The sequence below is a fragment of the Erythrolamprus reginae genome, chromosome 2, assembly GCF_031021105.1.
Source record: "Erythrolamprus reginae isolate rEryReg1 chromosome 2, rEryReg1.hap1, whole genome shotgun sequence".
Taxonomy (NCBI): Eukaryota; Metazoa; Chordata; class Lepidosauria; order Squamata; family Dipsadidae; genus Erythrolamprus; species Erythrolamprus reginae.
This window is the reverse complement of record NC_091951.1, coordinates 9,169,637-9,192,950: the sequence shown is the minus strand read 5'-3', so window position 1 is coordinate 9,192,950 and position 23,314 is coordinate 9,169,637. Positions and strand designations below refer to the sequence as shown.

General features: G+C 40.4%; 1 pseudogene; it reads left to right on the top strand.

Moving 5' to 3' along the window:
* The first annotated feature begins 3,432 nt into the window (after positions 1–3,432).
* Positions 3,433–14,626, top strand: LOC139159110 (vomeronasal type-2 receptor 26-like; annotated as a pseudogene).
* The last annotated feature ends 8,688 nt before the right edge of the window (positions 14,627–23,314 follow it).

Genomic DNA, 23,314 nt, shown 5'->3' with positions numbered 1-23,314 from the left:
TTTCTCTCTTGTTCTTTTTCTCTCTTGCTTGCTTTCTCTTTCTTTCTTTCTTTCTTTCTTTCTCTCTCTCTTGTTTTCTTTCTCTGAGCTTCGCGGCACACCTGACCATGTCTCGCGGCACACTAGTGTGCCACGGCACACTGGTTGAAAAACACTGCTCTAGACGTCTCTTCTGGCGTTTCAACTCCCGGAGCTCCTCGTTGAACCATGGAGCTCTGCGGGGTCTAGTGCCACGGAGAGGTTGCAGCGGCGCAATTCAGTCAAGCGCCTCTGCTGCAGCCTTGTTCCAGGCCTCAGCCAGAGACTCTGCCGAACTGTGGACGAGTGCGTCTGGAAGAGCCCCAAGTGCCTTCTGAAAGCCTTCTGGATCCATCAGGCGCCTGGGGCGGAACAACTTAATCAATGCTGGTTCACTTCCTCCCGTCCCACATGGGTGCACTTCGTGAGCACGTGCATGTGCTACATATGTATGCACGCTTCAGGTGCATTTGCCTGTGCAGTGGCAAAAAAATCCAAACAGGAGGGAGCTAAAAACAAAATGGCAACCACATATATAGTGCCAGAAACTCAGCTTTTGAGCATGCTCAGAAGAAAAAATAAATAAAAATGTTTTAAAAATTAATTATTATTTTTTTTTAAAAAAAAAGACAGCTGTGGCCACGGATCAGCACTGATTGAACCTGTTCAGTGATGTCATTGTGACATCACCAGTGGGTCGCTACTAATTTGGGCAAACTGGTCCAAACAAGGAGGAATTTATCTCTAGTCTCCGCCTGCTTGACAAAGATACCTCCAAATTCCCTTCCAACTCTATTATTTTGTTAAATGTCTCTGCATTCAATAGATGAGCAACTATCCATCTCAGCAGATGCTTGTCTAACTTGACAAGCATCCACTATAAATTAAGACCAACTAATTTCATACTAATGTGCAATTGTTCATGTCTATATTAAAGCATTTATTGATATTAATTATATATATATTTTTTTTACAAAAGTTTGAATCCAACTTTTTCTGTCTTACTACCATGGCTCATCTTCAAATTTTGAACCCCATAACTTCTCCCTTTGACTCATTCAAAATTCAGAGAAGCAATGTCTTTCCACCTTACAATTTTCCAAATCATAATGATTTACTTGTTGTCTTGATGCTTAATCTCTAGAGGCTTCTCTGCAAAGTTTAGAAAAAGTGACAACAGATGCCAACAACATGTTTTCCCCTCAATGCCAGACAAAACCTGATTGGCTGATTTCATGATACTGGAAAGTTGTGAATGCATAAATGGTTCTGGGGAAAAAAGAAGGGGAGCCTTTTAATGTAGGCAAAGGCTGTAGCCATGAATCTCCCCTTTGGTTGTGAAGACTTAGCTGGACCTTATCTTGATTAGAAAAGCCCTTGACACTTTTGTTTTGGATGAGAACTTCTACAACTTATTCAATCTTCTCAAACTTTACTCCAAGCAAGAACAGGGCTGCAGGCTCAGTCATGTTGCTGCTTCTACTGCTGCTATGGCCCCAAGGAGTCTGTATGAATCTGAAGGCTAAATGTCTCCTGACTCTGATGAAGGAAGGGGTGAACCCCAAGAATCATTACAGGCCAGGAGAGGTTTTCATTGATGGCATATATTCTGCAACAAGGGCTAAGTTTCACCCATTAAGTTTTAACACAACTCCTTTCAATGAATTATTGTGGTAAGTGAATGTACATTTAGTATCTTCCAGTCTTAGGAGCTACAAATTTCTGGATTTCCTACTTCTGTGATCTCTCCTCTCGCTTTCTGTGATATCACCAAAGTAGAGCTAGACACTCAATGGAGAAGAGAGGATGGGTATTTCCTTCTACCCCTCCCTTGCCCCATAAAGGGGTCAACAAGGACAACAAAAATGCAGGAATGCTATATTTTCCCCTATTATTGAAAATGAGATGATCTCCTTATTCTTTTTTCTGGACCCAAATTTACTGATAATATGAAGGAATCACAGGCAGGAATTTGTTAAAGCATGAAATTTCTAAACGAGTATGACGCAGGCAAAGGAAGATTATGATCCCACTATATAGAGTGCTGGTGAGACCACATTTGGAATACTGTGTTCAGTTCTGGAGACCTCACCTACAAAAAGATATTGACAAAATTGAACGGGTCCAAAGACGGGCTACAAGAATGGTGGAAGGTCTTAAGCATAAAACTTATCAGGAAAGACTTCATGAACTCAATCTGTATAGTCTGGAGGACAGAAGGGAAAGGGGGGGACATGATCGAAACATTTAAATATGTTAAAGGGTTAAATAAGGTTTTTAATAGGAAAGTGAATGCAAGAACAAGGGGACACAATCTGAAGTTAGTTGGGGGAAAGATCTCTCTCCGCGGCTCACAGCAACAATAATACAATATAAACAAATCTAATATTTAAGTTAATTTAAAAACCCCAATTTAGAAACCAATCATACATACTAGCATACCATGCATAAATTTTATAAGCCTAGTGGGAGGGAAAGTGTCAATTCCCCCATGCCTGATGACAGAGGTGGGTTTTAAGGAGCTTACGAAAGGCTAGGAGGGTGGGGGCAACTCTGATATCTGGGGGGAGTTGGCTCCAAAGGGTCGGGGCCGCCACAGAGAAGGCTCTTCCCCTGGGTCCTGCCAAATGACATTGTTTAGTTGACGGGACCCAGAGAAGGCCAATTCTGTGGGACCTAACTGGTCGCTGGGATTCATGCGGCAGAAGGCGGTCCCGGACATATTCTGGTCCGGTGCCATGAAGGGCTTTATACGTCATAACCAACACTTTGAATTGTGACCGGAAACTGATCGGCAACCAATGCAGACTGCGGAGTGTTGGTGTGACAGGGGCGTATTTAGGAAAGCCCATGATAGCTCTCGCAGCTGCATTCTGCACGATCTGAAGTTTCCGAACACTTTTCAAAGGTAGCCCCATATAGAGAGCATTACAGTAGTCGAGCCTCAAGGTGACGAGGGCATGAGTGTCTGTGAGCAGTGACTCCCGGTCTAAATAGGGCCGCAACTGGTGCACCAGGCGAACCTGGGCAAACGCCCCCCTCGCCATAGCTGAAAGATGTTTCTCTAATGTGAGCTGTGGATCGAGGAGGACGCCCAAGTTGCGGACCCTCTCTGAGGGGGTTAGTGATTCCCCCTCCCAGGGTAATGGACGGACAGATGGAATTGTCCTTGGGAGGCAAAACCCACAGCCACTCCGTCTTATCCGGGTTGAGTTTGAGTCTGTTGACACCCATCCAGACCCCAACAGCCTCCAGGCACCGGCACATCACTTCCACTGCTTCGCTGACTGGACAAGGGGTGGAGGTGTAAAGCTGGGTATCATCTGCATATTGATGATACCTCACCCCATGCCCTTGGATGATCTCACCCAGCGGTTTCATGTAGATATTAAATATTTTTGAAAGCTTACAGAGATGAAGCTTACACAATTTCTGAATGCAACGTCTGTTCCATTTGATCAAATTTCGAACTGGTAAGTATTGCAGAAGGCAACTGATATAATGTCTGAAACTGATCCGATGACTTTTATTAAAACAGTTTATTTTTTTTAAAGTATTTTTTTAAAAAAAATATTGCAATTCGTTCAAAAAGAATGGACCTGAGTTGATTATGCATTTTATAATAAAAAAGGCGAAATAAAATGCTTTTGATTTATTGTATTCTAATATGTTCCTATTTGCAGGAGTGCATATCCAGACTATTGGAAAAGGCTCTCCTTCCTTTTTGCTGTCCAGGAGATCAACAAGGATTCCAATCTGTTGCCCAACATCACTCTGGGTTACAATATTTATGAACAATATTTCAGTGCACAAATTACTTCGGATGCTTTGGTAGACCTACTCTCAGACGGGGAAGCCAATGTTCCCAACTACAGCTGTGGAAGGCAAAGAAATGTAGTGGCTCTTCTCGAAGGGACTGAAATAGATATTTCTATCCAAATTTCAACCCTATTAGGAATCTACAAAGTCCCACAGGTGTGTCTGTACTGGGAAGAGAATTTTTAGTCATTTAGTATTCACTCTATTATTTATTTATTTATTTATTTATTTATTGTTATTTATTTATTTATTGTTATTGAAAGGGACCATGAAGGCCATCGAGTTCAACCCCCTGCCCAAGCAGGAACCCTATAGCACACCAGTCAAGTGGCAGTTAAATCTTCTCTTTAAAATGTCCAGAGTGTTGGAGTTCACAACGTCCGGTGGTAGATTGTTCCATTGGTTGATTGCTCTGACTGTCAGGAAGTTCCTCCTTATCTCCATGTTGAATCTCTCCTTGGTCAGCTTCCAGCCATTGTTCCTCATCCGGCCCTCTGGTGCCCTGAAGAATAAAGTGATCCCCTCCTCTCTGTGACATCCCCTTGTATACTTGTAGACTGCTATCATGTCCGCTCTGGCCCTCCTTTTCTCTAGGCTATCCATGCCCAGTTCCCTCAGTCTCTCTTTGTAAGTCTTGGTTTCCAATCCCTTAATCATCTTGGTTGCTCTTTTTTGCACCTTCTCCAGAGTTTCAATGTCTCTTTTGAAGTGTGGTGACCAGAAATGAATACAGTACTCCAGATGTGGTCGGACCAGGGCGTAGTAGAGTGGTATTAAGACTTCCCTGGTCTTGGAGTGTATTCCCCTGTTGATGCAGCTTAGGATTGTGTTAGCTTTTTTAGCTGCTGCTGCACATTGTTGGCTCATGTTTAGTTGATTGTCCACCAAGATTCCGAGGTCTCTTTCGCAGTCGCTACTGCTAAGAGGGGTTTCTCCCAGGTTGTATGTGTGTCCAGGGTTTTTTCTGCCTAGGTGAAGGACTTTGCTCTTGTCGATGTTAAACATCATTTTGTTGGTGTGGGCTCACTGTGTTAGTCTGTCTAGGTCATTAAAAGTGAACAAAAGAGTGATACCATGTATTGTACATAATAGGCATTAAAGATGATGGCTCAACATAAAAACAGAGAGAAGGATTAGAAGAGACATGTTCCCTCCCACTGTGGACACAGTCCAAGAGATTCTATCTTGGACTGTGCACCTTCAGGCAGGCAAAAAGCAATGGATGGAAACTAATCAAGGAGATGATCAATCTAGAAATAAAGAAAGATTTCTTGACAGTAAAAACAATTTAATCAATGGAATGGCTTGCCTTCAGAGATTGTAGATGCTCCATCACTGAAAGTTTTGAAGAAGAGATTGCATATAACCACGTATCCAAAATGGTACAGTCTCTCTTGCTTGAGCAGGGAGTTGGACTAGAAAATCTCCAAGTTTTCTTCCAATTCTATGATTGTTAGTTTGAAAGATTCTCCACCGAAGTAGCTGAAAGCAGTGAAATCAATTCATAAACATTTGCTAGGAATCAAATTGTTCTTTCATTCAAGCCAGAATTCTATTTTTTAAATTTTAGTTGTGATGGGCATATAATAAAAAACACCTTTCATTGCTTTTCAGATCAGCTACAGTTTGGTTTCCCAAACTTCGAGTGATAAAACTCACTCTCCTTTCTTTTACCCGATGCTCCCTGCAGAAGGACTTCAGTACCCAGGGATGGTCAAGCTGCTCCACCATTTCAAGTGGACCTTGGTTGGCCTGATGGCTCCAGACACTGACCAGGGAGAGAGGTTCAGGAGGATATTAACTTCTATGTTGCTAAGGAATGGCATTTGTCCAGTTTTAACACAAACATTTTCCAAAACAATCTATCTTGTGTCCATAGATATTGAGCCATACAAAAAATGGAGACAGGTGAATGTGTTTCTTTATGGGGCTGAGGATTATTCATTCAATATAGGGCTAAAGATCATACAACTAGTATTTGAAACTTTAAAGGAGACAGTTAGAGGAAAAGTCCTGATCACAACAATACGCTGGGATTTTACCATTTTCTTGGCACACGATGACTTTCCCGTTCAATTCCTTCATAGCATTTTTTCCTTTCTGATGAAGTGGAACCACATGGAAAAATGCAGGGGATTTATGAATTTTTACCCCACTATGCATTACTTGGCACAGACATCTTTTATATGCTCCTACATCATGGATGCCTTTTCTGTGAAAGTTTGGAAACGGTGCAGAGAGAGAGAAGACATGAAGATTGTGTCCCTGCAGGAGATAGATCAGATCCTGTCTCTGGATAATTATTACATTTACAGCACAGTCTGGGCTGTAGCCTGGGCCTTACATGCAACCTATTTATCCAGATCTAAGAGGGTGCGAATCAAAGGTGAGAAGAATTCAGAGTCTCCAAGGCTAAAGGCTTGGCAGGTATTTCTTTTCTACTGCACATCGCTCTTCTGCAGATAAGAATCAGTTTTACACATGGAAAAACTAGGTTCATAGCCTGAAAATATAAAAAAAATTAAATTCAAAGACATATTAAAGGATTCCAACTTTCCATCTCATCTCTCGTTTGAATGCCTTTCTCTTTCTTTCTTTCTTTCTTTCTTTCTTTCTTTATCAATCGATTATACAATAAAAGAGAATATTTGTAGCTCATGGTTATGGAAATGAGGTGTCATACCTGCCTCAGTTTGAGCCTCCAATAAGAATGATCCTTAACTCCATTTACCAAGAAAGGTAGAGGTGGTCAACAGTATTGGGGGTGCAAATAATCAATAATTTGAACTCATCTCTCCATACATATTCTGAGTAAAATATGCAAACCAGTGTTTCTATTTCTTGCATTGAATGAGGAGAGCAAATCTTTCTCCTTCTGTCCTGGCCACTTTTTACAGAGGCATGATTGAGAATGTTTTAACAAACTGCATCACTGGTTTGATTTGGTGTTAGCAGTGCCTCAGATAGAAAGTCCATACAGAGAGTGGTGAGGACAGTGGAGAAAATTATAGGAAGCTCACTTCCTGTCATCCAAGACGTTCATTATAAGGGCTATGCACTGGAAGCTCAAATCATTGTTAGAAATCTCTCACAAATACACTTTATGGTCTGTTTCTGTTGCTCCCCTCTGGGAGGATGTTCCAAAGTATTTCAAGCAGGACTACTTCTGCCGCACGAATCCCAGCGACCGATTAGGTCCCACAGAGTTGGCCTTCTCCGGGTCCCGTCGACTAAACAATGTTGTTTGGCGGGACCCAGGAGAAGAGCCTTCTCTGTGGCAGCCCCGACCCTCTGGAACCAGCTCCCCCCAGAGATCAGAACTGCCCCCACCCTCCTTGCCTTTCGTAAAGTTCTTAAGACCCATCTCTGCCGTCAGGCACGGGGAAACTGAGACATCTCCCTCGGGCCTATACAGTTTATATATGGTATGTTTGTGTGTATGCTTGCTTTTAATAATGGGGTTTTTAGTGTTTTTTAAATTATTAGATTTGTTCTTACATTGTCTTTGTTATTGTTGTGAGCCGCCCCGATAGGGGCGGCATGCAAATCTAATAAATAGTAATAGTAATAGTAATTATGTAACAGCTTTATTCCCTATGCCATCTGTCTGGTAAACTTGCAAGATTCATTTTTCTTGCCATGTACATGAATACATCTGAATTAGACTGATTTAGGTTCCTTCCAACATTAGCACTGTTTCTGAGATCTTTTGTCTTAAAGTATTTTGGCGTTTAAAGTATATTGTAATGGTTGAAAATTCTCCTGAGCTTTTCAGATATTTCTGCAGCATATGGACACAAAGTTCTTTTGGGGGCTTCATTCCACTTGGAAAATTAATCTGATTATCTTCATTTGGTATATAGACAGCAAGATCATCTGTTCATATCCCGAATAAATGAGGATGGTCTAACCATAGAATATTGGGAATCCATTCTAAAAATAACCATTCTCTCTTCTATGCCAGCTTCATTCCTTCCTTCAAAATTCTCAGTTTTACAATAATTCCATAGAAGGAGTTTATTTGAAAGAAAATGGAGACCTGGCATCAGACCTGGACCTTATACACTGGGTGATTTTCTCCAAAACCTCTATTAACAAAGTGAAATTTGGAAGTCTAGAAAGACACGGATCAAAGGATTTCACATTTATGATCAATCCAAATTTATCCTCTGAGATGGAAGGTTTGAAGGTGGGAATATGTTTACTTCATGCTCATAGAATAGAATAGAATTTTTTATTGGCCAAGTGTGATTGGACACACAAGGAATTTGTCTTGGTGCATATGCTCTCAGCGTACATAAAATAAAATATACTTTTGTCAAGAATCATGTGGTACGACACTTAATGATTGTCATAGGGGTCAAATAAGCAATGAGGAAGCAATATTAATAAAAATCTTAGGATATAAGCAACAAGTTACAGTCATACAGTCAACATGGGAGGAAATGGGTGATAGCAATGATGAGAAAAACTAGTAAAATAGAAGTGCAAGAAGTCTGACAGTGTTGAGGGAATTATTTCTTTAGTAGAGTGATGGCGTTCAGAAAAAAACTATTCTTGTGTCTAGTTTTCTTGGTGTGCAGTGCTCTATAGCGATGTTTTGAGGGTAGTAGTTGAAACAATTTGTGTCCAGGATGTGAGGGGTCAGTAAATATTTTCCCCGCCCTCTTTTTGACTCGTGCAGTATACAGTATACAGGTCCTCAATGGAAGGCAGGTTGGCAGCAATTACTTTTTCTGCAGTTCTGATTATCCTCTGAAGTCTGTGTCGGTCCTGTTGGGTTGCAGCACCAAACCAGACAGTTATAGAGGGGCAGATGACAGACTCATTGAAGCTCTTATCAACTATATTGCATTCTTTGGGCAGGAACTGATTTTGAATGTTATCAATTTGTACATGACAATTCTGTGTTTAATTGTCTAACTTTCCATAAGAAATATACCCTTATGTATTCATTATAATTAGAGCATAGAATAATAGTGCTAAAAGGCTTTCTAGCCAGAGGTTGTATTCAGCTGGTTCAGACCAGTTTGCCTGAACTGGTAGTGGAAATTGTGGACGCTTTCCTATTTGAACACATTTTTGAGGTCAGGCGCATGCCTTACTCATGAGTAAGTAAAGTACATGTGCAGAAGGATTTGTGCATATGCAGAAGTGTCATGTTCAAATAAAGTATCTGTGTGTGCACACATGCTCACATTTGTGAACTGGTATGGAAGGTAAGTGAAAACCATCCCTGCTTCTAACATGACCTGCTTCTCAAGCAGGAAACTGTATCATTTCAGACAAATAGTTGTCCAGACTCTTTTTGAAAAAGCTTTCAGTGATGGAGCATTCACAACTTCTGGAGGCAAACTGTTCCACTGGTTTATTGTCCTCATTGTTAGGAAGATTCTCCTTAATTCCAGGTTGCTTCTCTCCTTGATTGGTTTCCAATCGTTGTTTCTCATTTTTCCTTTCGGTGCTTTGAAAAATAGTTTGACTCAAATATAACAGAAAGAAAAAAAAAGATATACACAAAACATATGCATATAACATTTGGGAAACGAGAGTTTCCCCACTTTTTTTTTTTTTGAGTGTTTAATCAGAGAATTTTGCTTCTTTTACATAACATTGGTTCTTTAATTCTTTTATTTGACGTGTTGCTTTGCTTGAATTTTTATTTAATTCTTCGCTGTTCTTTCCTTTAACCAGTTGTAGAATTTTGCCCATATTTTATAATAATCTGAATCTTCCTTTCCCTCTAATTTTTTGGATAATCTGTCCATTTCCGCACCGTCCAATATTTTTTAAATGACTATATTTTCTTCTGGTGATTTATCTATTTTCCATTATTGGGCATATGCTATCCTGGCAGCTGTTAATATGTGTATAACTAAATATCTTACCTCTTTTTCCATTTTTTTGTTTAAAATACCCATGTTATATTTGAAAAAAATAAATATTTTTTTTAAAAACGAAACATAGTTTGACTCTTTGTCTTTATAGGAGATACAGTATTTGAATAGTGCTATTATGTCTCCCTAGTCCTTCTTTTTATTAGACTAGATATACCCAATTCCTATAACCGTTCTTTGTGTTTATTAGTCCCACTAAATTATTTATTAGTATTTATTATTACATTTGTTTGTTTGTTTGTTTGTTTGTTTGTTTGTCCTGTCAAATGTAGTTAGAGTTGATTCATGGGCAACAGGATTAATCATACCAAAGAAAAATATCTATTCTATTTTTCCTTGAGTAATTAAGTGCATGTAAATGTAGAATCTGAATCTAAAACTTGTAGTGTCCAAAAAATGAGGATAACCTAGAAGCAACATCCACCTGAATTTGTTGAATGAGCTTCAGTGTTGTTATAGCCTTCAAACCAAGCAAAACTCAGTCTTGAATTTCAGATTGCTATGTCCTTTTCCTCCTTTGTCTCCTTTCATGAAATAAATGTGTTGGCATGTCTCGGTTTAGCTAAGCTATGAGACCTTCAACATACACCGAGCAGAGAATTTTAACAGAGCGTGGATGTGTGATAAAGCCAAGACACAGACTTAGTTAAATAAGTATTATTTACATATAAACAAAATATAAACAATCAAGAATAAGCACAAAGCAAATACAGGATAATAAGCACTGAGCAATTACAAGATTAGAAGCACAAAGCAAAATACAATATAAATAATAAGCACGAAGCTTATACAAGAAGATACGCATGAAGCATAAACACAACTCCCCCTCTCTCATGCAAAGTGAAAAGGAAATGACTGAGCAGAATAATAAGCTTTTATAGCTTCAATGAGGAAGTGACAAAACAGCCTTGAATATGAACTCTTCAAGTACAAGTTAACTCTTTGAGTACACATTAACTCTTTAAGTACAAGTTTGGTACAAGTGTACAACATGCAGTTTACAATGGCAATCCCTAACAACCATGAACCTTGTACTAACAAAATGTATTTTCTCTCTCTCTCCTCAGCCCCTACCTCCTTCCAAATGTGTAGAAAGCTGTCATCCTGGATTTGTGAAAGTGGCCCGGGAAGGAGAACCCATTTGCTGCTATGACTGTCTTCCTTGTGCAGAAGGAACCATCTCCACCCAGGAAGGTGGGTAAGACTTCAGGAAGAAGAGACATTCTAGACATTTTCTGTATAAGGTCCTGATACTGCAGTAATAAACTAGTTTGATGAACACAAGTTCTTGCTGAGATATTAATTTTATGGAGTTTATCAAACTGTCTTCTGGTTTCAAATTCTTGGTTCCCTGTAGCTGCCAAAGCATAATGTTAGGATAGGATTTGATATCTGGACTTCTGACATAAATGTCTCATACACTCCGACTTCATTAGCCAGAATAGGACTGAACGTAAAAACCACATAAGATAAGTCTGCTTTTCTGGTAAAATCTGCTTAGGAAGTGACTGGCCATAAAGCGGCTCAAAGTAACTCTCCTTGAATAACAAGAATGTAAACAGGATGAAGGCTGTGATAAAAAGACCTTGCTTTGTGGTAAACAGGAGATAGCTGTATTAACAACAAAGGGGCCCAGGAAATTGGCCATGAGAGACATTTGTTCAATAGAAACTAGTTACGTGCCATATGGAGATGGGAAGGACTTGGAAGCTGTATCATATCTTAGAGTTATGTTATTGGATGTTTGTATATCACTTGACATGTACGTATAATCACTCCCAATTTGCATATTCCCCCAATAAAAGGGCGTGCACAGCTCAATACTGTGTCATTTCACCCGGAGAGAAATGTGTCCAAGTTTTCTTTCTAGGATTCGCATTCGTGAGTGACCCCATGCGGCTGGGCTGCCCTAAGTCCCTTTGAAGACATCGTTCCCCTCAGGGACTTTGTGGCGCCCCAGTTCCCCTCTGGGAATCTTCTCACATCTTGTCAGCATTATTTGGTCTTCTAAAAGTTTAGTAATCGAGATGATAGTTTTGTTTCCTTCCTATCCTTTATCTTCATCACCCAAGGTACATAATGGTCTTATGATTGAATTGACAGTTTTGGTTTCTTGAAAAAGTGATTTGTTCCCTAGCTTTACAACATAAATATGAGTCCATGAAAAGACATCTTTTGATTTGTTTCTTGAGTCTAGAATTCTTATTCTTTGCTCATTGTGGTGGCACAGTGTTTAGAATGCAGTATTGCAGGCTAACTCTGCCCACATCCAGAAATTCAATCCTGAGCAAATCAAGGTTAATTTAGCCTTACATCTGAGGGAAGCACACCCCAAAGTAACAGTGCCAGGAGCCACAAAAGCAGTATCAATAACTTCAAACAGTCCTTCGCCTTTAAGAAAGTTCCAACTGAAAGAACAGCCACTATAGGCTAATTGAAATTATGGTTATGCTGCCAAAAGCCATTAACTGCTGTTAAAAAGAATAATGAAACCTGGCCACAAAAAGCAGCCTTGAGACACTTGAATAGGGCCATCAAGATAAGTGAAATCAGGCTAAAAATAACTCATTAAAGCACATCAGAACACCTTCTTTCCTGCTTCCCTGACAGAATTAACCCCAGGATAGAAAAAAGACCAAAATACCTTGAACCCAATAAAGCATGAAAACAAAAGGCCAAAGCAATCACTTCAGTTAGAGGCATATCAAAACCCATCAAACTGAAGGAGCTTCAAAGGAAAATCAAGTATTAAAAGGCATGGGTTTATCTCCCCAATATCCTGGCTAGACAGGAGTACTTAAGTTCTGTCAATACTTTTTCTTGCCTTCTGCTTTCTGGCAGCTTCCTTCAGTGTCAACTTCTTCTCAGCGCGGGTGCTTCCCAGCTGGGGAATGAACCAAGGAGATTTCTTCCAACATATCCTTTCAAGATCAGTAAAATAATGACCCAGATTGTTGAGGGTAACATACTCACATTGTAAACTGCTTAGAGTGTTGTAAAGCACTGCTGAGTGGTATATAAGTGCTATTGCTATTTCTGAAAACAAGTTAAACATACTCAGCTGTTCTGGATAAGGCAGTTAAATTAACATAAACTCCATGTGTTCTGTCAGGCTCTCTTGTAGAATCCTCCCGAAAATTCACAGGTACAAATTTCAGACACACACACATTTGAAAATTCAAAACCATGTTCTTTATAATGAAAAGTCACTTAAACTAAGCCCTCTTTTGGTATAGCAAAGAGCACTCATCTCCAAACAAACTGGTAATTTGTACAAGTCCCTTATCAGTTCTGTGATACTTAGCTTGCAGCTGTGAGGCAATTCACAGTCCTTCTTCTTTCACAAAGTGAAACACACTTTGCTCTGGTTTGGTTTCAAAGTGGGGGGAAATCAGCGCACAAAAGGTCAAAGTCAGTAAAGCAGTCACGAAACACAACGATCAGATAATCCTCCACAATTGCCAAACCCACAGGCTGCTATTTATAGCAACCTCACTAATTACCACAGCCCCACCCAACCACAGGTGGCCTCATTTTATTTGATAATAATCTCTCAGTTGTTGTTGCCTATGCATCACTCTCCGCATTCGTGGCTGTATCATTAACTCTTGTTCTGAATCCAAGGAGGAGCTAGATAATTGATCTCCTTCTGAGCTGTCTGCCACACTCTCCTCCTCCCTGTCACTCATGTCTTCTTGGTCAGAGGAGCCTTCATCAGCAGATTCCACCGGGGGGCAAAACAGGTCTGCAAAATGTGGATGTCTCCCTACAGTCCTTGGGGCAGGAGCTGGGCCAGAGCTAATCACAACACTCAGCATATGTAAATTCATCCTCTATGTGAGCAATGGAGGATAGTCCCCATTTCTTTTTCATTGTAGATTGCTTTCCTTTACATGCAATCATTCAGGCTATTCCTGTTTCCCAATACATTAAAATATGTGATATGAGAAATCTTACTTTTACTTCTTATAGATGCAGGAAAATGTACCAAATGTCCAGAAGATCAACATCCAAACATCCTTCGAGATCACTGCATTCCCAAGATTAAAACCTTCCTATCCTATCAAGAGAATTTGGGGATCATCTTGGCTTTATTTGCGTTCTTCCTCTCTTTCCTCACAGGCTTTGTCTTAGTAATCTTCATTAAATTCCAAGACACTCCAATTGTCAAAGCCAACAATCGAGATCTCTCCTACATCCTCCTCATCACCCTCCTGTTTTCCTTCTTCACCTCCTTCCTGTTTATTGGACAGCCAAGGAGAGCCACCTGTCTTCTCCGACAGATAACCTTCAACATCATCTTCTCAGTTGCCATTTCTTCTGTCTTTGCCAAAACAATCATGGTAGTATTGGTTTTCTTGGCCACTAAACCAGGGAATAAAGTTCAGAAATGGCTGGGGAAGAGCTTGGCCAACTCTATTGTCCTTTCTTGTTCTGGTGTCCAAATAGTCATATGCAGCAGCTGGCTTGGCACTTCTCCCCCATTTCCCGAGTCTGATCTGCACTCTCAGCCTGGAGAAATTATCCAACAATGCAATGAAGGATCCATCGCCATTTTTTACTGTGCCCTCAGCTATATGGGCTTCCTGTCTGCCATCTGCTTTATGGTGGCTTTTATGGCCAGGAATTTACCTGGGGCCTTCAATGAAGCCAAGTTGATCACCTTCAGCATGCTGGTCTTTTGCAGTGTTTGGATAGCCTTTGTGCCCACCTACCTGAGCACCAAAGGAAAATATATGGTGGCTGTACAGATCTTCTCCATTTTGACCTCCAATGCTGGATTGCTGAGTTTCATCTTTTTCCCCAAATGCTACATTATTTTCCTAAGACCAGATTTGAATACAAAAGAATATCTAATGTCAAAATAAAATAATAAAGTACATTTTGTGTAGGTGGATCCCTAAAATGACAGTTAATATTTTACAAGCATTGGACAATTTAAAACTAAAGAACATTTGGGGGGGGGGGTTTCTCTGTTTCTCCGTTATTTCAACTTTATTCTTTGGATGATGGAAATAGTCTACTAGCTTTTTAATAAATGTGACTTTCCCCTTTCTCTTTGCTATCGAGTGTTTCAAAAGAATTTCCAACTCTGTGGGACCAGTCAGATCCTACAAAGTTGGCCTTCTCCAGGTCCCATCAGCCAAGCAATGTCATCTGGCGAGACCTAGGGGTAAAGCCTTCTCTTGGCAGCTCCAGCCTTTTGGAATCAACTTCCCCCAGAGCTTTGTGTTGCTCCCATCCTCCTGGCCTTTTGTAAGGTTTTAAAAAACTCACCTCTGTCAGCAGACTTGGGGTCCTTGAGCATTGGCATCTTGCTCCGTCCGCATCTATGATTGTAATGGAATGAATGTGGGTTATTGGAGACAATGAACGATTGTTAGATTCTAGAGTTAGAAGATTTCAGAGCAGACAGGAGAAATCGTACAGGAAAAGGAAGTAATCTGTACTGTTTGATTCTAGAGTTGCTGATTTGTCACAAGGGATATAAAAGAGTGGGAGTCTGGGTAATTGGTTATGGGGTTCCAACTATTCTGAGTCCTTCGGGATTGAGCAGCATAGAAGTCGAATAGATAAATATTCATCATGGTGGTTGGTTCCTGGGTTCTCTGATGGATCATCTCATAAATCTCAGCTTTCTGCTCTGAAAGACTCTTGCCTGAAATGCTGCAAGCTGCCTGGACTTTTGTTAAGCTGCTAGTGCTAAGTGATGTACTGAGGTCTTCTCTAGCTGGGACTGCAATGATTTAGCCTTTGGTGCAGTTCCCAGAGCAATTCCTCAGAGGCCCCAGCTTGGAATGCCATATTACAGAGACCCAAACAAAGCTGCCTTGGTATGCAATGATGTGTTTTATTTTAAAATATGCTGTGAATAAAGTTTGTTAAAGAAGTGTTGTGAGCATTTCCAGTCTGAGTATGCCCGGCATAGAACAAGGCTCAGGTGTATCATATCTGAGGGGATCAAAATTCCACAGAGAGAGAGAGAGAGAGAATGATGGATGGACAGATAGAATAGTCTTTAGGAAGAAATGCCCATAGCCAAGGGTCTTGTCTGGGTTGATCTTAAAAAATCACCACTTCACTGAATTGGCATAGGATGGAGATGTATAGCTGGGTATCATCAGCGTACTGATGATATTTCACCCCATGCCTTTGGATGGTCTCACCCAGTGACTTCATGTGGCACCCCACAAATTAAGGGCTGCGGGGTGGACCTCTGCCCACCTCCCCCACTAATACTGACTGTGAAGAACCAGAGAGATAGGAGGAGAAGCACCATAAAATAGTGCCTTCTACTCCTAACCCCTTCAGCCGTCGCAGAAGGATACTATGGTCATTGGTATCAAAGGCCACTGAGATATCAAGAAGCACCAGGATAGAGGAATGACCCCTATTCTGGGCCCACCAGATATCATCCATCAGCATGACCAAAGCAGTTTCTGTACTGTGACTGGTCCTGAAACCAGACGGAAAAGGATCTAGATAATCAGCTTCAACCGCTAGACCTGGAGTACCACCACCTTCTCAAAAATTTAACCCAAAAAGGGCATGTTGGAGACTGGCCTGAAGTTCTTCAATTCGGCTGGATCCATGGATGGTTTCTTGGGGGGGTGGGGGTCACACAACCACTTCCTTCAGCAGCTGTGGAAACAACCCCTCACTCAAGGAAGTTACTGGCCCTCCATGCTTGCTCTAGACATTTCTTTTTACATTTCATCCCCTGGAGTTCCTCAGTAAACCAAGAAGATCTCCAGGGTCTACTGGTCCAGAACCCCCAATGTGACCTTATTCCATGCCGTCCCTAGGGACTCAGCCTAACTACAGACAAATGAGTTGGGAATTATCCAAAGCTCCCTCTGAAACCCATCCAGGTCAATTATGTGCCAGGGGTGGAACCACCTAATTGGTTCTACCTCCCTGTGGTGGGGGATTGGTCAGTCAAATCCACCCTCAGTAGGGAGTGATCTGACCATGACCATGAGTGTTATGACTATATCCAGTGAAGGGCTACCAAAATGTTTACTACCACAATGTGGACATGGCTTATGCAGGATGCCCTGCATTATTTTTCAACATCTTTCAGTGCAAATTGGGTTCTCTAGGGTGGAGCTCCATTTTTGCTACCCCACTGTGTCCCCTCCCTCTGGGCAGCAGCCCACCCCTGACTATACCCCTTAAAACCAGATCATTTTTCCACTGCCCTGAGAGAAATACAAAGTTGAGTGTATGTCCCCCCATGAGTTGGACCCTGAATTACTTGAGTCAGGTCCATGGTTGCCAAGAAAGCCATGAACTCCTGCACCACATCTGAGGCTTTGCTGAGCAATGGTAGGCTGATGTCTTCCAGGACTACAAGCCTAGGGAACTCCACCACCAGCCCAGTTACCACCTCAAATAGTGCAGGCAGGGCTATTGCAACATAGCTGGGAGGCAGTTATGTTAACAGAAAGTCCCCCTGAACCCCTAGGTCCAATCTCAAGAGGAGAGACTCACACCCAGCAATCTCGGGGTCAGGGAACCTGCAAAGTCTTAGAGTCTCCCAGACAATGACTACCACTCCCCCATTCCTTCCCTGGTGTCACAGCTGATGCAAAATCAAAAACACATCTGGGCACATTGTTTCTGCATGCATGGAAACAAAAAGCCGGTGATTTTCATCGGAATCTTGCCAGTTGTGTGAGTGAAAAAAGTCAGTGGTGATAGAGCTGCACATGCAGCTCCATTTCCACTACCGGAATGAGGGGGAACACGCCTGGATTCGGGGTTCTGCTGCAGAACATGGGGAACTCCATGCCACTCTGCCATTGGCCATGTCCATCAGGGTGTTACCTTTTTGAGGAAATGATAACCACACCTCTTTATGACATAGAGGAATAATTCTTTGTTTCACAGTATTCATCAGTGCCAGAACTCAACCATCTATCACTTCTCAGGGAGCTTTGGCCACCAAGGAAGGTCATGAGTCTAAAGATCACGTGGCTGAGCTCAGAGTCAGAAGGACCAATTTCACTTCCTTAGAACCACCAGTTTCAAATCATTTCTATATAACTGGACAAAACTGCACCCAAGATATCTCTCCAGGAAACTTTCTATGCACCGGCATCTACCTGTGAAAGAACCTTAGTGATTTTATCCAATATATGCTCCACAGATTCCTCAGCTTGATCCTGAATTTTATTTTATTTATTTATTTATTTATTCATTTGTCCAATACACAAATACATAGGAAGAAAAATAGACATATGGTAATATAAATGAGGGTGAAAGTGAACTTAGGGGAAAGGATATATGAAAGGAAGAGAATATATAAGATAGGTGAAAGAAAGGAAAGACAATTGGACAGGGGACGAAAGGCACACCAGTGCACATATGTACGCCCCTTACTGGCCTCTTAGGAACCTGGAGAGGTCAATCATGGAGAGTCTGAGGGAGAAATGTTGGGGGTTAGGGGTTGACACAATTGAGTCCGGTAATGTGTTCCACGCTTCGATAACTCGATTGTTGAAATCATACTTTTTACAATTAAGTTTGGAGCGGTTCATATTACATTCGTATCTGTTGAGTGCTCTTGTGTTGTTGCAGTTGAAGCTGAAGTAGTCATTGACTGGTAGGACGTTGCAGCATATGATCTTGTGGGCAATACTCAAATCGTGTTTAAGCGCCGCAGTTCTAGGCTTTCTAGGCCCAGGATTGTTAGTCTATTTTCGTAGGATATTCTGTTTCAAGTTTGTTTGCTTGCTTGCTTGCTTGCTTGCTTGCTTGCTTGCTTGCTTGCTTGCTTGCTTGCTTGCTTGCTTGCTTGCTTGCTTGCTTGCTTGCTTGCTTGCTTGCTTGCTTGCTTGCTTGCTTGCTTGCTTGCTTGCTTGCTTGCTTGCTTGCTTGCTTGCTTGCTTATTTGTTTATTTGAGTTGAAAGGGACCTTGCAGGTCATTAAGTCCAACCCCCGGCTCAAGCAGGAAACCCTATACCTCCCCAGCCATATGGCAGTCCAATTTTCTTTTGAATGTGTCAAGTGATGGGGCATTAACAACCTCTGCTGGCAGGCTGTTCCACTGGTTGATCGCTCTCACCGTCAGAAAGTTCAGTGGAATCAGTGGTGGGTTGCTACCTCCTACCTCTGCTACACTCAAACTGGTAGCGGTGGCAGGAGGCTGCACCCACCCACCCAGACATCATCATAGATGATCTGCGCATGTGTAGAAGATCAGAAATGACAGTGCAAGCAAAACGAGCACGCGCATGTGTTCCTAGTTCCAAACTGGCTGATTGGAACTGACTGGAATTATGTTTGCAAGAAACACACTGCCCCATCTCTCACTCTATCACCCCAATCTTTACCCACTAAAATGCTTTAGTGTTCTTGTAGATTCTTAAGAGATCTTAATTAAGGAGCAGGTGGCAGCCAAGTAGGAGTACTTTTACACAGATGCAAGTTGTGCAGCAGTTATGCCCCTATTAGACTGGAAACTCTTAGTCATTGACACTCACACTTTAATCACCTTCCGTCTGGACTATTAAGGCATGACATCAACTCTGACTACCTGGATCCTAGTTTTGGGCAATCTGTTCCATGATTAAAGAGCCTAATCTTTTCCCCCTTATCAACTCAGGTCAAGCCTTATAGCATTTATTTTATTTTATTTTTTAATATATATTTATTAATTTCTTCCTTTTTTTAAAAGTACATAGTCATATTTACAGATGAATCTACATTGTATATACATTCCTATCAACATTGTCTTCTAATTACTTTTAGATTTCTTGATGTTTTATTTCAATGCTCCTTTTAATTTTCTTTTTTTTTGTCCACTGCTACCATTTTGTCCAGGTTTCATAATAGTCCAATTCTTTTCGATTATTAAGTTCCATTGTCAATCTGTCCATCTCTGCACAGTCGTATATTTTCTTGATGATCTCATTGTCTTCAGGTTTTTGCGGATTTTTCCAGTTCTGTGCAAATACAATCCTTGCAGCTGTTGTAATATGCAAGCTTAAATATTTTACATTTTTAGAGTAGTTACCTTTCATAATACCCAATAGAAAAAATTCTGGCGTATATTCTATTTTTGTATTTGTTATTTGACACAACCAATTGTTTATTTTTTTCCAGTATTTTCTTGTCTCTGGACATAACCACCATAGGTCAAAGAAGGTGCCTTGAGTGTTTTTACATTTCCAACACGTTGGGCTGTAATTTTTGTGCATTTTAGCTAGTCGTTTGGGTGGAAGATGCCAATGGTATAGCATTTTATATTGGTTTTCTTTATATATTGTGGATTTTGTTAATTTGATATTTTATTTTATTTTATTTTAAATTTTTATTTATTTATTTATTTGTTTGTTTGTTTATTTGTTTATTTATTTGTTTATTTGTTTGTTTATTAGATTTGCATGCCGCCCCTCTCCGTAGGCTCAGTGAGTCTATGGAGTTTGCATCAGTTTGCATCAGTGACCTCTTGCAAACATGTTTTTCTCCAGATGTACCTGTGATCATGGAGTGACAGAGGAAGCTGAAGATGTCACCAGGGAGAAGCTTCTCCTTGTAATTATCAATTGCTCTTTCTCCTGCTCCTCACCAACCCTGAAAACTTTCCCCCAAAGAATCAGGCTCAAGGGCAACCCATGTGATAATTTGTATCAGCTTGGAAAGCAAGGGATTAAATGTCTCACTTCTTACTCAAGAGCCAGGAATAAGTTTTTCAAAGGTAGAATTGACTTCTTCCCAAAGTCAAATCCAATTAAACTTTAACTTAAACCCTGAAAAATGTGGAAACCATGGCTGGCTCCATCTGCTTTGAAAAAAACTCTAAATGTCCTTGTTCTTCAAGGGGACTTCAGTTGCCTTTAACTTTTCTTCTGACTGATTGAGAAGAGTGGTTGCAAGGCCATAGAAAGGATGAACCTGCAGCATCTGTTTCTGATGCTAATTCTGCCCCGCATAGCCTATGGAATGCAGAGGGTGAAATGTCCTTTGACTTTAGAACAGTATGGAATGGAGCCATTGAATTATTACAGGCCAGGAGATTATCTCATTGGGGGCATATTCTCTCTAAGAAAAGTTCAGCTCCGACTGTACAATTTTGACATCTCTCCCTCAAGCATATATCTTGTGTAAGTTTCCCCATAATTACTACTTATTTCAGCTGGTTCAACTATCAAGAATTACCACCTCAATTCTCTGCCTGCTTTAAAGAGATGAATGAGCTGTTGATTTTAGGGAAATGCACTGTTCAAAAAAAATAAAGGGAACACTTAAACAACTGAATATGACTCCAAGTAAATCAAACTTCTGTAAAATCAAACTGTCCACTTAGGAAGCAACACTGATTGACAATCAATTTCAGATGCTGTTGTGCAAATGGAATAGTTGTGCAAATGAAATATTCAATGAGAATATTTCATTCATTCGGATCTAGGGTGTGTTATTTGAGTGTTCCCTTTATTTTATTTTTGAACAGTATACATTGGGAACAGGCATGAATGCAACACATGAGGAAAGAGATGAATTGAATCCTGAGAGATAGTGAGATTGTTCTGCTTTTTCTGGTTAGGATCTTCCTCTCACGAATCCATCAGAATTGCCAGTGTAGAATGATTGATAAAGCAATGGTTAGTATAGCAATGAGAAGCAAGTGCTGTATCCGCATTGGCCAGTCAAGATATAGAGCTGATTTTTGCTCTAATAGAGCAAAAGGTGGAACAGCAAAAAAGCAAACTGGATCCAACAGGAATAAATATAAAGAAGCAGATTTCTGCAAAATATTCAGAATTTCTTCACCATGATAGTTGCTCAGGTAAACCTAGCAGTCGTTTAAGATTATATTACCCACCATTTCTTCCCAGAGGTGAGTCTGTCTTGGATGAATACAAGCTGATGTTTGATATGATTAGGGAAGATCAGATGGGTTTGCCCTAAGTAAAAGAATCAAGCGAGTAAAACAATCCCTCAGAAAATGCAGGAGGAGGGCTGGTGAAGATGGGCTCCCCTCTTATATACATTACATGTATTTGTGTCTAATCCATTTTTTAAAAAAATATAATTACTTTGCACCTTTGTGTAATATTTATGTCCATATAATGTGTATTTCAGACATCTGTTCAAATATACAATATCTTTTTTATATTGAGTTTCATATGCCATTAACTTTAGAAAGTGGTCTTCCATCCCTGGAAACACTGATGTTTTTATCGGAAGAATTGGGGACAATGTAACAGAATAACAGATGTGGAAGGAACCTTGGAGGTCTTCTAGTACAATCCCCTGCACAAGTAGGAGACCATATTACATTTTACACAAAGGGTTGTCCAGGCCTTTCTTAAAAACTTCCAGTGTAGGAGCACTCACATCTTTTGAAGGCAAGTTTTCCATTGGTTGAGTGTTCTCACCATTAGGAAGTTTCTCCTTAGTTTAGTCTCCTTAGTTTAATCTTGTTAGTTTAGTTTAGTCTCCTTACTGTAGTCTCCTAAGTATTTCAGCTTTCTTTTATTACCGAGTTTATTTATTTATTTATTTATTTATTTATTTGCTTATTTATTTTATTTATTTATTTATTTGTTTGTTTGTTTGTCAAACAATTATAGAGTGGTAATTTGTACAAATAAAACATTAGATAGGTAATGATAAAAAGTAACAAAAGAAGACAATAGGACAGGGACGGTAGGCACAGTAGTGCACTTATGCACGCCCCTTACAGACCTCTTAGAAAGGGGGAGAGGTCAATTGTAGATAGTCTAAGGCTAAAGGTTTTGGGATTAGGAGTAGAAGCCACAGAATCAGGTAGTGCATTCCAGGCGTTGATTACTCTGTTGCTGAAGTCGTATTTTTTGCAGTCAAGTTTGGAGTGGTTGACATTTAGTTTAAATCGATTTCGTGCTCGTGTGTTGTTGCAGTTGAAGGTGAAGTAGTCGTTGACAGGAAGGACATTTTGGTATATGATTTTATGAACTATAATTAAGTTGGAATGGAGACGACGGAGTTGTAAGTTGTCTAAACCAAGAATTTCAAGTCTGGCAGAATAAGGTATTTTGTTGTAAGAAGAAAAGTGAAGGACTCTTCTTCTGAAATATTTCTGGACTCTCTCAATTGTGTTGATGTCAGATATGCAATGTGGGTTCCATACAGGTGAGCTGTATTCTAGGATTGGTCTGACAAATGTTTTGTAAGCTCTTGTTAGCAGTTCAAAATTACCAGAGAAGAAGCTGTGAAGGATTAGGTTAACAATTCTTAAAGCCTTTTAGGCAATGTTGTTGCAGTGGGCTCTAGGACTTAGGTAATTGGATATGAGTACTCCAAGATCTTTGACAGATTGAGGGTTATCAATAAGTTCAATTCCTCCAAGTTTATATTTAGTATTCTGATTCTTTTTACCAATGTGTAAGACAGAGCATTTAGTGATGGAGATTTAAAGTTGCCAGGTTTTAGACCATTCTGTTATGTGGCCAAGGTCTTTTTTGAAGGGTAGCAATATTGTCAGTGGTATTAAATAGTTTGACATCATCTGCAAAGAGAACACAATTGCTAGTGATGCAATCGCAAAGATCATTTATGTATAGTATGAATAATGTTGGTCCTAAAACAC